The 14,901-nt window shown below is 42.4% G+C and overlaps 1 protein-coding gene across 5 annotated transcripts in view; it reads left to right on the plus strand.

Moving 5' to 3' along the window:
• The first annotated feature begins 2,783 nt into the window (after positions 1 to 2,783).
• PI3 (peptidase inhibitor 3) overlaps positions 2,784 to 14,901 on the plus strand; it is a 39,159-nt gene continuing 27,041 nt past the window's right edge. For 4 of the 5 annotated variants that reach the window (XR_009740518.1, XR_009740513.1, XR_009740519.1 and 1 more), the window contains exon 1: positions 2,784 to 2,798. The gene's annotated coding sequence lies outside the window, so the exon portion shown is untranslated. Of the gene's footprint in view, positions 2,799 to 7,560; positions 7,576 to 14,901 lie in introns of those variants that run through there. The other variant, XR_009740514.1, reaches the window with a different exon arrangement.

The raw sequence follows: 14,901 nt of genomic DNA on the forward strand, positions 1-14,901 counted from the left end.
TGGGCTTTCTTGTCCTTGGGACTCTGGTGGCACAGGCAGCTGTCGTAACAGGTGAGTGGATGAATGGCCTGGGTGGGGCTGGCTTGGGTTGAGGAGAAGATGTTGGGGGCAGCCTGGGTCTTGACAAGGGGCAGCATGCAGAGCTGGGGCCCACTCTTCCGCCTGGACAGAAGGTTTTGAGTGTATCCAGGGAAGTAGGAAATTGCCCACTAGACTCCATGTGCATTCTGCCCCAGGACTGAGAAACCAGGGCTGTTTGTGGAAGGAGTGTTGTAACATGACCTTGGTCTCAAGCATTGATACTTGGACAGAACATGCAATGAAGTTGAGGATCCCCAGCAATCTGGGCTGTGAGTGTGGGGGTCTCTTCCCTGCCTGCCTGTCCCATCAAAACACATCAGTCCTGTAAGAGGAGGTTAAGAACTAACAGGGCCTCAGAAATCATGGAGTCTGAAGACCTCTGTTTTCCAAAGCAGGACACTGAGACCTAGAGCGAGGTGAGGAATTGTCAGGGCAATCTCCAGAGCCAGGATGGAGCTCAGGTCTCCTGGCATGTGTCTCAAAGCTCCTTGTCCTTCCACCAAGTTTCCTCAAAGATGACAATGTGTCCTCATCTCCTGAAAGTCACTCCTCCCTGGCATATCCTCATGAGGGCCCCAGGACCCAGAATGGAGGGTGAGGGGAAGAAATGGACACCCAAAGGAAACCTGGTCCTATGGAGCTTTTCCCCAAAGCCCAGGGAACAGCCATCCGAGAGTGCAGACCCCAGCTAGCCCTGGTGAGCCTTCTCTATCTCAGTGTCCCTCAGCTTAAGGGACACCACAGTGAGCAGTGGCTGGACCTGGAGGAAAGACTAGATAGTTGAAGCAGACACATTGGTCTAAATGTGGGGATATTCCTTTCAACAGGTAGTCCGAAAGGTCAAGGAAATGTTGTATTCAACGGAAAGGGTCCAGTCAATGGTCAATCTCCTGACAAAGGACAAGATCCAGTGAAAGGTCAAGACCCAGTCAAAGGACAAGATGTAGTCGTAGCACAAGACCGAGCCGGACTTCCATTCAAGCGTGGCTTATGCCCCAGGGTTCGGATCCACTGCAACATGTGGAATCCCCCTAACCAGTGTTGGAGAGATGCTCACTGCCCAGGGGCCAAGAAGTGCTGTGAAGGCTTTTGTGGGAAGACCTGTATGAATCCCCGGTGAGGTGAGAAATGGGTGGAGGGAAAGGAGGCCCGTGAAGGGGCAGAGAGGCCGACTGGCGGAGGGCAATTCTAAGCTAGTGGGGAGAGGACACAGGAGGTGATGGAGAGACTGAGGGGTCTCAGGGGCTACAACTGGGGTCCTGAGAAGGATGGCATGTGGACGTGGTCCTGCCTCCCACTGCCTCTGAGTCTCTCACCTGCTGACTCACGTTTCCGATTCTCTTTTCTTCTACCAGGTAGAGTCTGTGCTTGTGCACCTGTGAAGTCCCCAGGGATGCAGGCCCCGGTGCCTGTAGCACGACCCTCTCCCACACTGCCCCTTCTTCCTCACATCTGGGAGGCCCAAGCTTGAGCATGGACTGCCTCCCTCATGGACTTTCCAATAAAAAACTGCTTTCAACTCCATTTGTTTCTGGTTCCTGTGACCTCTGGTCCCCTTAGAACTCTGGGGAGATGGGTGTGGGATTGGGACTTCCTGTCCCCTGTGGAGAGTGGAGCAGGACCCATGGCAGATGTTCTTGGGGTGTGAAGGAGAGCAGGGGCAGGAACAAGAGGCCTATTCCTAGGGTTCACTGTAGAAATCCAAAAATCAACCCAAGAACCACAGCCTCCATTTCACCAGGAAATGGAAACCTAGACATTTGGCCTCTGGCCTCTGGCCTCAGATCAGGGAAATAAACCCCTAAACTTCCCACTGACCTCCACTTCTGACCTGGCTATGTTCAACCCTGCCAGTGTGACCAACCAACCCTCCTGGCTAAACCTCTGACTCCCTCCTTCCCTTCCTCTAATGTTTCCCATGAATCTGTATCTTCCAAGAAGATAGAAAGACAGATGCCAGGAAATCCCTGCTCATGAAGCATTTCACCTGTTCATGCCTGAGGTGACCTCCAGTAACATGTAATTCCTTTGGGTGAAGCAATGTCCTCTCCCAGCTTTCTATTTCAAGATGTGAGTGAGGAGGCAAGACACATCTATCCTTCCGCGTCATTGCTGAATAAAGTTCTCTGGGGACATACAAGTTGGGGTAGAGTAGACTGGAGGAGTGAAGACAGCAGGAGGGTGTATGTTCAGTAACATTGGATGACCTCGTGGCTTTGCTGTTGGCTCAGCTGCCCCACTGCCCTTGTGCAATGGAGTTCTCCAGGAAGAAGTGGGTGGAGTTTTGGGATGCAATGGGCACCCCACTTGGGAGTCAGGAGACCTGAGTTCTAGCTCTAGGCTCCTCCCAACTTGTTAGATGACTGCAGATAAATCTCTTTCTCTCTCTGAGCCTCAGTTTTGTCTATTCAGTTTGAGGGGAGTTGGATGAAATTATTCTGGAAGTATAGTAATGAATGTCAGTTCAGCCCTGATATTCTGGTGCTGAAACATCTCTTCTTTGTGTGTGTATGTTGGGCTCTGCTAGAGGAGAGGGGGGGAGCAGAGGCTTTGTTGGGGGTGAGAGAACAGAGAGCCCAGTGTCCCTTAGACACCCCCCCAGGAGCCAGGGTTCCCCTCTGATTCTCCAGGGGATGGACTGGACCACACATCTTGGAGCACAGACAAGAGCGGTGCCTAAACTTCTGGCCTGAGAAACATATAATACACCACTGGTGGTAAGAATGGTTTCTGTCTTAGTGTTTTGTCTCTTCCAGATCCTGCACTAAACATGTCATAAGTATTGTCTTATTTCTCATTAAAACTCCCTCAGATGGGTCATATACACCTCTTTAATTTTGTTAAAAGATTGAAACCATGGGACTTCCCTGACAATCCAATGGGTCAGACTCTGTGCTTCCAGTGCAGAGGGTGTGGCTTTGATCCTCAATCAAGGAACTAGGTCCTGAAAGGCACACGGCACAGCCAAAAACACCAAAAAGATTGAAGTCATCAAAGCGTCATTAATTACCCAAAGACACAGAGCTAGTAAATGATGATAAGTCCTAGTTTTTAAAAAAATTTTATTGAAGTATAACTGATTTACAATGTTGTGTTCATTTCTTTTGTGCAGCAAAGAGATTCAGTTTTCCATATCCACACAGACTCTTTTTCATATGCTTTTCCATTACGATTTACCACAGGATACTGCATATAGTGCCCTGTGCTATACAGGAGGGCCTTGTTGTTTATTCATTCTATGTATTATAGTTTGCACCTACTAATCCCAAACTCCCAATCCATCCCTCCCCACCCCCACCCCCTTGTAACCCTAAGTCTGTTCTCTATGTTTGTGAGTCTGTTTCTGTTTCACAGACAAGGTCATTTTTGTCACATTTTAGATTCCACCTGTAAGTGGTATCATACAGTATTTGTCTTTCTCTTTCTGACTCTCTTCATTGAGTGTGATAATCTCTATGTTCACCCATGTTGCTACAGATGGCATTATTTCATTCTTTTTTATGGCTGAATAGTACTCCACTGGGCGGGTTATGGTGGAAAGATCTGACAGAATGTGGTCCACTGGAGAAGGGAATGGCAAACCACTTCAGTATTCTTGCCTTGAGAACCCCATGAACAGTATGAAAAGGCAAAATGATAGGATACTGAAAGAGGAACTCTCCAGGTCAGTAGGTGCCCAATATGCTACTGGAGATCAGTGGAGAAATAACTCCAGAAAGAATGAAGGGATGGAGCCAAAGCAAAAACAATACCCAGCTGTGGATGTGACTGGTGATAGAAGCAAGGTCTGATGCTGTAAAGAGCAATATTGCATAGGAACCTGGAATGTCAGGTCCATGAATCAAGGCAAATTGGAAGTGGTCAAACAAGAGATGGCAAGAGTGAATGTTGACATTCTAGGAATCAGCAAACTCAAATGGACTGGAATGGGTGAATTTAATTCAGATGATCATTACATCTACTACTGCGGACAGGAATCCCTCAGAAGAAATGGAGTAGCCATCATGGTCAACAAAAGAGTCTGAAATGCAGTACTTGGATGCAATCTCAAAAACAGCACAATGATCTCTGTTCGTTTCCAAGGCAAACCATTCAATATCACAGTAATCCAAGTCTATGCACCAACCAGTAATGCTGAAGAAGCTGAAGTTGAACGGTTCTATGAAGACCTACAAGACCTTTTAGAACTAACACCCAAAAAAGATGTCCTTTTCATTATAGGGGACTGGCATGCAAAAGTAAGAAGTCAAGAAACACCTGGAGTAACAGGCAAATTTGGCCTTGGAATACGGAATGAAGTGGGGCAAAGACTAATAGAGTTTTGCCAAGAAAATGCACTGGTCATAGCAAACACCCCCTTCCGACAACACAAGAGAAGACTCTACACATGGACATCACCAGATGGTCAACACCAAAATGAAATTGATTATATTCTTTGCTGCCAAAGATGGACAAGCTCTGTACAGTCAACAAAAACAAGACCAGGAGCTGACTGTGGCTCAGATCATGAACTCCTTATTACCAAATTCAGACTTACATTGAAGAAAGTAGGGAAAACCACTAACCATTCAGGTATGACCTAAATCAAATCCCTTATGATTATACAGTGGAAGTGAGAAATAGATTTAAGGGCCTACATCTGATAGAGTGCCTGATGAACTATGGAATGAGGCTCATGACATTGTACAGGAGACATGGATCAAGACCATCCCCATGGGAAATAAATGCAAAAAAGCAAAATGGCTGTCTGGGGAGGCCTTTCAAATAGCTGTGAAAAGAAGAGAAGCAAAAAGCAAAGGAGAAAAGGAAAGATATAAGCATCTGAATGCAGAGTTCCGAAGAATAGCAAGAAGAGATAAGAAAGCCTTCCTCAGAGATCAAGGCAAAGAAATAGAGGAAAACAACAGAATGGGAAAGACTGGAGATCTCTTCCAGAGAAGGCAATGGCACCCCATTCCAGTAATTTTGCCTGGAAAATCCCATGGACGGAGGAGCCTGGTGGGCTGCAGTCCGTGAGGTCGCTAAGATTCGGATACGACTGAGCAACTTCACTTTCACTTTTCACTTTCATGCATTGGAGAAGGAAATGGCAACCCACTCCAGTGTTGTTGCCTGGAGAATCCCAGGGATGGGGAAGCCTGGTGGGCTGCCGTCTATGGGGTCCCACAGAGTTGGACATGACTGAAGTGACTTAGTAGTAGTAGTAGTAGTAGAGATCTCTTCAGGAAAATTAGAGATACCAAGGGAACATTTCATGCAAAAATGGGCTTGATACAGGACAGATATGGTAGTGACCTAACAGAAGCAGAAGATATTAAGAAGAGGTGGCAAGAATACACAGAAGAACTGTAAAAAAAAGATCTTCAGGACCCAGATAATCACGATGGTGTGATCACTGACCTAGAGCCAGACATCCTGGAATGTGAAGTCAAGTGGGCCTTAGAAAACATCACTACGAACAAAGCTAGTGGAGGTGATGGAATTCCAGTTGAGCTATTTCAAATCCTGAAAGATGATGCTGTGAAAGTGCTACACTCAATATGCCAGCAAATTTGGAAAACTCAGCAGTGGCCACAGGACTGGAAAAGGTCAGTTTTCATTCCAGTCCTAAAGAAAGGCAATGCCAAAGAATGCTCAAACTACCGCACAATTGCCCTCATCTCAATGCTAGTAAAGTAATGCTCAAAATTCTCCAAGCCAGGCTTCAGCAATACGTGAACCGTGAACTTCCAGGAGTTCAAGCTGGTTTTAGAAAAGGCAGAGGAACCAGAGATCAAATTACCAACATCCGCTGGATCATGGAAAAAGCAAGAGAGTTCCAGAAAAACATCTATTTCTGCTTTATTGACTATGCCAAAGCCTTTGATTGTGTGGATCACAATAAACTGTGGAAAATTCTTCAAGAGATGGGAATACCAGACCACCTGACCTGCCTCTTGAGAAATCTGTATGCAGGTCAGGAAGCAACAGTTAGAACTGGACATGGAACAACAGATTGGTTCCAAATAGGAAAAGGAGTACGTCAAGGCTGTATATGCTCACCCTGCTTATTTAACTTCTATGCAGAGTCCATCATGAGAAACACTGGGCTGAATGAAGCACAAGCTGGAATCAAGATTGCTGGAAGAAATATCAATAACCTCAGGTATGCAAATGACACCACCCTTATGACAGAAAGTGTACAAGAACTAAAGGGTGCCTTGATGAAAGTGAAAGAGGAGAGTGAAAAAGTTGGCTTAAAGCTCAACATTCAGAAAACGAAGATCATGGCATCCGGTCCCATCACTTCATGGGAAGTAGATGGGGAAAAAGTGGAAATAGTGGCTGACTTTATTTTTGGGGGCTCCAAAATCATTGCAGATGTTGACTGCAGCCATGAAATTAAAAGATGCTTACTCCTTGGAAGGAAAGTTATGACCAACCAAGAGAGGATATTAAAAAGCAAAGACATTACTTTGCCAACAAAGGTCCATCTAGTCAAAGCTAGTTTTCCAGTTGACATGTATGAATGTGAGAGTCGGACCGTAAAGAAAGCTGAGCACTGAAGAATTGATGCTTTTGAACTGTGATGTTGGAGAAGACTCTTGAGAGTCCCTTGGACTGCAAGGAGATCCAACCAGTCCATCCTAAAGGAAATCAGTCCTGAGTGTTCATCGGAAGGACTGATGCTGAAGCTGAAACTCCAATAGTTTGGCCACCTGATGCAAAGAACTGACTCATGTGAAAACACCCTGATGCTGAGAAAGATTGAGGGCAGGAGGAGAAGGGGATGACAGAGGATGAGATGGTTGGATGGCTTCACTGACTAATGGACATGAGTTTGGGTAAACTCTGGGAGTTGGTGATGGACAGAGAGGCCTGGCGTGCTGCAGTCCATGGGGTCGCAAAGAGTCGGACGTGAATGAGCAACTGAACTGAACTGAACTGAGAGGACACTCATGCCACTAAATTATTCTAACATATCAGAGACTCAGGGTGTTTTGCCTTATCATTTATTTCTCAAAAGAGACCACAGGAAGGAGGTTACTATGTCATCCAGGCAGATGGAGTGCCTGCCAGTGGAGCTGAATCTCAGACTCCAACAGGAGAGATGCTTAAAGAGCAGGGACCTCCCAGTAAACTGTTGCAGAACACGTTCTGATATTCCTGGGACATAATGAGGTGAGATGGCAGGGCTAGCAGAGCTGAGGGTCGCTGGTCTGGGTTGGAGCCTGCAGGGAAAGTGGGTGTGCCCAGTAGGGAGCTACCTGCAGATGTGGGGAAAATGTGCAAGACCCAGTGCGGAGACTTCATTTTCCTCCACATTCTGTACTGGCTGCTGGGCATTAGATAAAATAGCAACGTCTTCCAGTTTTGACCACGTGACCACATATAGGAGAGGAACCTCGTCGTCCCATCCTCCCAAGCTCTTGGTTGTGTCTCGAACCCTTCTAATTGTCCAAGCCACTTTCTTTGTTCTTCGTGGCTTGAGGGTGTGCCAAGACCCTCTCCAATGTGAGTATTTTCTTGCTTGCCCAATATGTAGCACTGGCTCAACTCATTACTGGATTTCTTTCAATGGCTTTGTGTTGTAGCTGTCAACTTTGTGTGACCAGGGGTGGAGGTGAGTTGAGAAGCCTCCTGTGTCTCAGTCATGGACCAGAACTTCCTGTTTTCAGTTCTTTTACATATACATCTGGGAGTGGAATTGCTGAGTCATCTGGTAATTCTATGCTGACCTTTCGGAGGAACTGTCATGCTGGAGACCAGCCCCGGCTGATCCAGGGCATTCGAAGGGGAGACGGCGTCGGTGATTAATTTAAATATTCATCAAAGATATAAAGAGTAATAGAATGACGATAGCTCAGTAGGAAAATTCAGTGGAGAAAAGAGGCTGAGTAGCTTGGTTTACGCGGAAAATCAATATAACCTGTGACACCAGGTTAGCTGTGACCACGGAGGCTGCAGGCGCCCTCTCGAATAGCAGAAGGTGCCCCACCTTAGATACCTTCTCAAGTGGGTCTTAGAAGCCCAGGCAAATAAATGGTCGCAGAGGATATCCGCGCTCCAGATGGAAACTTCAGCTGGAATGTGAAAAGAAAGAATGACATGGGGAGACCAAGCTTTGGTGAGCAAGGCCCGTAGCTTTATTTTCAACCGGGGCTTTTATACCCTAAGTTACACATAGAGGATAATAGGGGATGTGAAATCATGCAAAGTCAGCAGTCTTTGATCCTTATCAAAAACCAGGGTTTCTTTCCTGCAAATTTATCGTATACAAATTGTTTAGGTGATTTACATCATCTTCTGGCCAGAAGACCTATTAACATTTTATGACTCTTGACAAAGGTTTGTCAACTGTAAGACTTATTTTCTCTAAGAGTAATTATTTTAAGGTTTGGCACCATCTTCCAAAGGTGTTAGATAAAGTTTCATTCCTATAGGGCAGAGGTTTAGTGGGTTTACAACAAAGGAAAGAATTTATTACCTTAAGGGTCTAAAGTTGCTAACACCAAGGCCACTACTTATTTTTTCTACATACCAACTATATTAATTAATACACATTCAAGGATACAATACAGGGGATGTGGAAACTTGGCAGCAAGAATTGGCTCATCAATGAAATCTTTTACTAGTTTTATTCTGACAGTTTCTAACTCTCTGAGAGGCTCTAAGCTATTTGAATATCTTAAGCTTCCCGTGCCTCTCGAGGCTGAGAGACTGTAAACAATCATATGCATAGCTGTAGGAGTCCGGGTAAACTTGTCAGGCGAGTTAGAGAGCTATCTGAGGGGTTTAGATTTAAACACTCCTAATGCCCAGGAACTTATTAACTGGAGCTGTAAGTTAACTCTTTGTCAGAGAGAGCGAGATGGTGGTGGGGGACAGCCCCCAGTAAAGTCAGAGGTGAGAGCACAAAGCAATAAAGTAGGCAGACTCTGGCTTTTGGGGGCAGATGCTCGAGAATATCCAGGGGGACTCCTGAGGCTCGATCCCACCTTTGCGTATGCCGAGCCTCCTTCCTCACGACCTTTGTCATGAGTGGAGTGCCTCTCGCTGGCTCCCGGCATCGTCAGGCTGTTTTCCACAGAGTTTGCACCATTTTACCTTCTCCCCAGCAATGTACAAGGGTTCCAATTTCTTCACCTCCTGGTCGATGCTTGTCATTTTCCATTAATTTTTTTTTTTTCTTATAGTCATACTATTGGGGATGAAGTGGTATCCTGTGATTTTGATTTGCATGTGCCTAATGACTAATGACTGGAGAAGGAAATGACAAACCACTCCAGTATTCTTGCCTGGAAAATTCCATGGATGGAGGAGCCTGGCAGGCTACAGTCCGTGGAGTTGCAAAGAGTTGGATACGACTGAAGTGACTTAGCAGCAGCAATGACTAGTGATGTTGAGCATCTTTTCCTGGTGCTCACTGGCCACTTGTGTATCTTCAGAGAAATGTCTAAGTTCTTTGCCCATTTTTAAATTGGGTTGTTCATCTTTTTAATGTGGAGTTGTGAGAGATCTTTGTATAGTCTGGGTCATAGACCCTTATCAGAGACCTGGTTTGTTTCTTCTTCTCAGCAGGATCTTCTCACTATCCTGCTAGGATCCTTTGATGCACAAGTTTTTAATTTTGTTGAAGCTTATGTGTTTTAAATATCCTTTGACTTGAAGCTATTATATATAAAGCAGTCAGTGGACTTACTCTTTGAGCTACCTCTCTCCCTCATCCTCCTATCTGACAGAAGTTTTGGTATTTGTACTTTATCACAATAGGTCACATTTACATACTATTTATTACTCCTTCATCAGACTTAATTCCACAATGAAAATGTTCAGTACTCAATTATAATCATGTTACTAATTCCCACAAATGTTTCTTGATTGAATAAATCTTGTCTCTTGGAAACTCCCCAGGAAAGTTATCAGAAACAATATTTCGCGGGGAGGAGCTAAGATGGCGGAGGAGTAGGACGGGGAGAACACTTTCTCCCCCACAAATTCATCAAAAGAACATTTAAACGCCGAGTAAATTCCACAAAACAACTTCTGAATGCCGGCAGAGGACATCAGGCACCCAGAAAAGCAACCCAAGTCTTCGAAAGGAGAGAGAAGAAATAGAGCTCCACCCACCAGAACACCGACACAAGCTTCCCTAACCAAGAAACTTTGACAAGCCACCTGTACAAACCCACACAGAGCGAGGAAACGCCACAATAAAGAGAACTCCACAAACTGCCAGAATACAGAAAGGACACCCCAAACTCAGCAATTTAAACAAGATGAAGAGACAGAGGAATACCCAGCAGATAAAGGAACAGGATAAATGCCCACCAAACCAAACAAATGAGGAAGAGATAGGGAATCTACCTGATAAAGAATTCTGAATAATGATAGTGAAATTGATCCAAAATCTTGAAATCAAAATGGAATCACAGATAAATAGCCTGGAGACAAAGATTGAGAAGATGCAAGAAAGGTTTAACAAGGACCTAGAAGAAATAAAAGAGAGTCAATATATAATGAATAATGCAATAAATGAAATTAAAAACACTCTGGAAGCAACAAATAGTAGAATAACAGAGGCAGAAGATAGGATTAGTGAATTAGAAGATAGAATGGTAGAAATAAATGAATCAGAGAGGGTAAAAGAAAAATGAATTAAAAGAAATGAGGACAATCTCAGAGACCTCCAGGACAATATTAAATGCTACAACATTCGAATCATAGGGGTCCCAGAAGAAGAAGACAAAAAGAAAGACCATGAGAAAATACTTGAAGAGATAATTGTTGAAAACTTCCCTAAAATGGGGAAGGAAATAATCACCCAAGTCCAAGAAACCCAGAGAGTCCCAAACAGGATAAATCCAAGGTGAAACACCCCAAGACACATATTAATCAAATTAACAAAGATCAAACACAAAGAACAAATATTAAAAGCAGCAAGGGAAAAACAACAAATAACACACAAGGGAATTCCCATAAGGATAACAGCTGATCTTTCAATAAAAATTCTTCAAGCCAGGAGGGAATGGCAAGACATACTTAAAGTGATGAAAGAAAATAACCTACAGCCCAGATTATTGTACCCAGCAAGGATCTCATTCAAAGATGAAGGAGAAATCAAAAGCTTTTCAGACAAGCAAAAGCTGAGAGAATTCAGCACCATCAAACCAGCTCTCCAACAAATACTACAGGATATTCTCTAGACAGGAAACACAAAAACGGTGTATAAAATCGAACCCAAAACAATAAAGTAAATGGCAACGGGATCATACTTATCAGTAATTACCTTAAACGTAAATGGGTTGAATGCCCCAACCAAAAGACAAAGACTGGCTGAATGGATACAAAAACAAGACCCCTACATATGTTGTCTACAAGAGACCCACCTCAAAACAGGGGACACATACAGACTGAAAGTGAAGGGCTGAAAAAACATTTTCCATGCAAATAGGGACCAAAAGAAAGCAGGAGTAGCAATACTTATATCAGATAAAATAGACTTTAAAACAAAGGCTGTGAAAAGAGACAAAGATGGTCACTACATAATGATCAAAGGATCAATCCAAGAAGAAGATATAACAATTATAAATATATATGCACCCAACACAAGAGCGCCGCAATATGTAAGACAAATGCTAACAAATATGAAAGGAGAAATTAACAATAACACAATAATAGTGGGAGACTTTAATACCCCACTCACACCTATGGATAGATCAACTAAACAGAAAATTAACAAGGAAACACAAACTTTAAATGATACAATAGACCAGTTAGACCTAATTGATATCTATAGGACATTTCATCCCAAAACAATGAATTTCACCTTTTCCTCAAGTGCACATGGAACCTTCTCCAGGATAGATCACATCCTAGGCCATAAATCTAGCCTTGGTAAATTCAAAAAAATAGAAATCATTCCAAGCATCTTTTCTGACCACAATGCAGTAAGATTAGATCTCAATTACAGGAGAAAAGCTATTAAAAATTCCAACATATGGAGGCTGAACAACACGCTGCTGAATAACCAACAAATCACAGAAGAAATAAAAAAAGAAATCAAAATTTGCATAGAAACGAATGAAAATGAAAACACAACAACCCAAAACCTATGGGACACTTTAAAAGCAGTCCTAAGGGGAAAGTTCATAGCAATACAGGCATACCTCAAGAAACAAGAAAAAAGTCAAATAAATAACCTAACCCTACACCTAAAGCAACTAGAAAAGGAAGAAATGAAGAACCCCAGGGTTAGTAGAAGGAAAGAAATCTTAAAAATTAGGGCAGAAATAAATGCAAAAGAAACAAAAGAGACTATAGCAAAAATCAACAAAGCCATAAGCTGGTTCTTTGAAAGGATAAATAAAATCGACAAACCATTAGCCGGACTCATCAAGAAACAAAGGGAGAAAAATCAAATCAATAAAATTAGAAATGAAAATGGAGAGATCACAACAGACAACACAGAAATACAAAGGATCATAAGAGACTACTATCAACAATTATATGCCAATAAAATGGACAACGTGGAAGAAATGGACAAATTCTTAGAAAAGTACAACTTTCCAAAACTCGACCACGAAGAAATAGAAAATCTTAACAGACCCATCACAAGCACAGAAATTGAAACTGTAATCAAAAATCTTCCAGCAAACAAAAGCCCAGGTCCAGATGGCTTCACAGCTGAATTCTACCAAAAATTTAGAGAACAGCTAACACCTATCCTGCTCAAACTCTTCCAGAAAATTGCAGAGGAAGGTAAACTTCCAAACTCATTCTATGAGGCCACCATCACCCTAATACCAAAACCTGACAAAGATCCCACAAAAAAAGAAAACTACAGGCCAATATCACTGATGAACATAGATGCAAAAATCCTTAACAAAATTCTAGCAATCAGAATCCAACAACACATTAAAAAGATCATACACCATGACCAAGTGGGCTTTATCCCAGGGATGCAAGGATTCTTCAATATCTGCAAATCAATCAATGTAATACACCACATTAACAAATTAAAAAATAAAAACCATATGATTATTTCAATAGATGCAGAGAAAGCCTTTGACAAAATTCAACATCCATTTATGATAAGAACTATCCAGAAAGCAGGAATAGAAGGAATATACCTCAACATAATAAAAGCTATGTATGACAAACCCACAGCAAACATTATCCTCAATGGTGAAAAATTGAAAGCATTTCCTCTAAAGTCAGGAACAAGACAAGGGTGCCCACTTTCACCATTACTATTCAACATAGTTTTGGAAGTTTTGGCCACAGCAATCAGAGCAGAAAAAGAAATAAAAGGAATCCAAATTGGAAAAGAAGAAGTAAAACTCTCACTATTTGCAGATGACATGATCCTCTACATAGAAAACCCTAAAGACTCCACCAGAAAATTACTAGAACTAATCAATGATTATAGTAAAGTTGCAGGATATAAAATCAACACACAGAAATCCCTTGCATTCCTATACACTAATAATGAGAAAACTGAAAGAGAAATTAAGGAAACAATTCCATTCACCATTGCAACGGAAAGAATAAAATACTTAGGAATATATCTACCTAAAGAAACTAAAGACCTATATATAGAAAACTATAAAACACTGGTGAAAGAAATCAAAGAGGACACTAATAGATGGAGAAATATACCATGTTCATGGATTGGAAGAATCAATATAGTGAAAATGAGTATACTACCCAAAGCAATTTATAGATTCAATGCAATCCCCATCAAGTTACCAACGGTATTCTTCACAGAGCTAGAACAAATAATTTCACAATTTGTATGGAAATACAAAAAACCTCGAATAGCCAAAGCTATCTTGAGAAAGAAGAAGGGAACTGGAGAAATCAACCTACCTGACTTCAGGCTCTATTACAAAGCCACAGTTATCAAGACAGTATGGTACTGGCACAAAGACAGAAATATTGATCAATGGAACAAAATAGAAAGCCCAGAGATAAATCCACGCACATATGGACACCTTATCTTTGACAAAGGAGGCAAGAATATACAATGGATTAAAGACAATCTCTTTAACAAGTGGTGCTGGGAAAACTGGTCAACCTCTTGTAAAAGAATGAAACTAGAACACTTTCTAACACCATACACAAAAATAAACTCAAAATGGATTAAAGATCTCAACGTAAGACCAGAAACTATAAAACTCCTAGAGGAGAACATAGGCAAAACACTCTCCGACATACATCACAGCAGGATCCTCTATGACCCACCTCCCAGAATATTGGAAATAAAAGCAAAAATAAACAAATGGGACCTAATTAAACTTAAAAGCTTCTGCACAACAAAGGAAACTATTAGCAAGGTGAAAAGGCAGCCTTCAGAATGGGAGAAAATAATAGCAAATGAAGCAACTGACAAAGAACTAATCTCAAAAATATACAAGCAACTCCTCCAGCTCAATTCCAGAAAAATAAATGACCCAATCAAAAAATGGGCCAAAGAACTAAATAGACATTTCTCCAAAGAAGACATACAGATGGCTAACAAACGCATAAAAAGATGCTCAACATCACTCATTATCAGAGAAATGCAAATCAAAACCACTATGAGGTATCATTTCACGCCAGTCAGAATGGCTGCGATCCAAAAGTCTACAAGCCATAAATGCTGGAGAGGGTGTGGAGAAAAGGGAACCCTCTTACACTGTTGGTGGGAATGCAAACTAGTACAGCCACTATGGAGAACAGTGTGGAGATTCCTTAAAAAACTGGAAATAGAACTGCCTTATGATCCAGCAATCCCACTGCTGGGCATACACACTGAGGAAACCAGAAGGGAAAGAGACACGTGTACCCCAAGGTTCA

The sequence above is a fragment of the Bos javanicus genome, chromosome 13, assembly GCF_032452875.1.
Source record: "Bos javanicus breed banteng chromosome 13, ARS-OSU_banteng_1.0, whole genome shotgun sequence".
Lineage (NCBI taxonomy): Eukaryota > Metazoa > Chordata > Mammalia > Artiodactyla > Bovidae > Bos > Bos javanicus.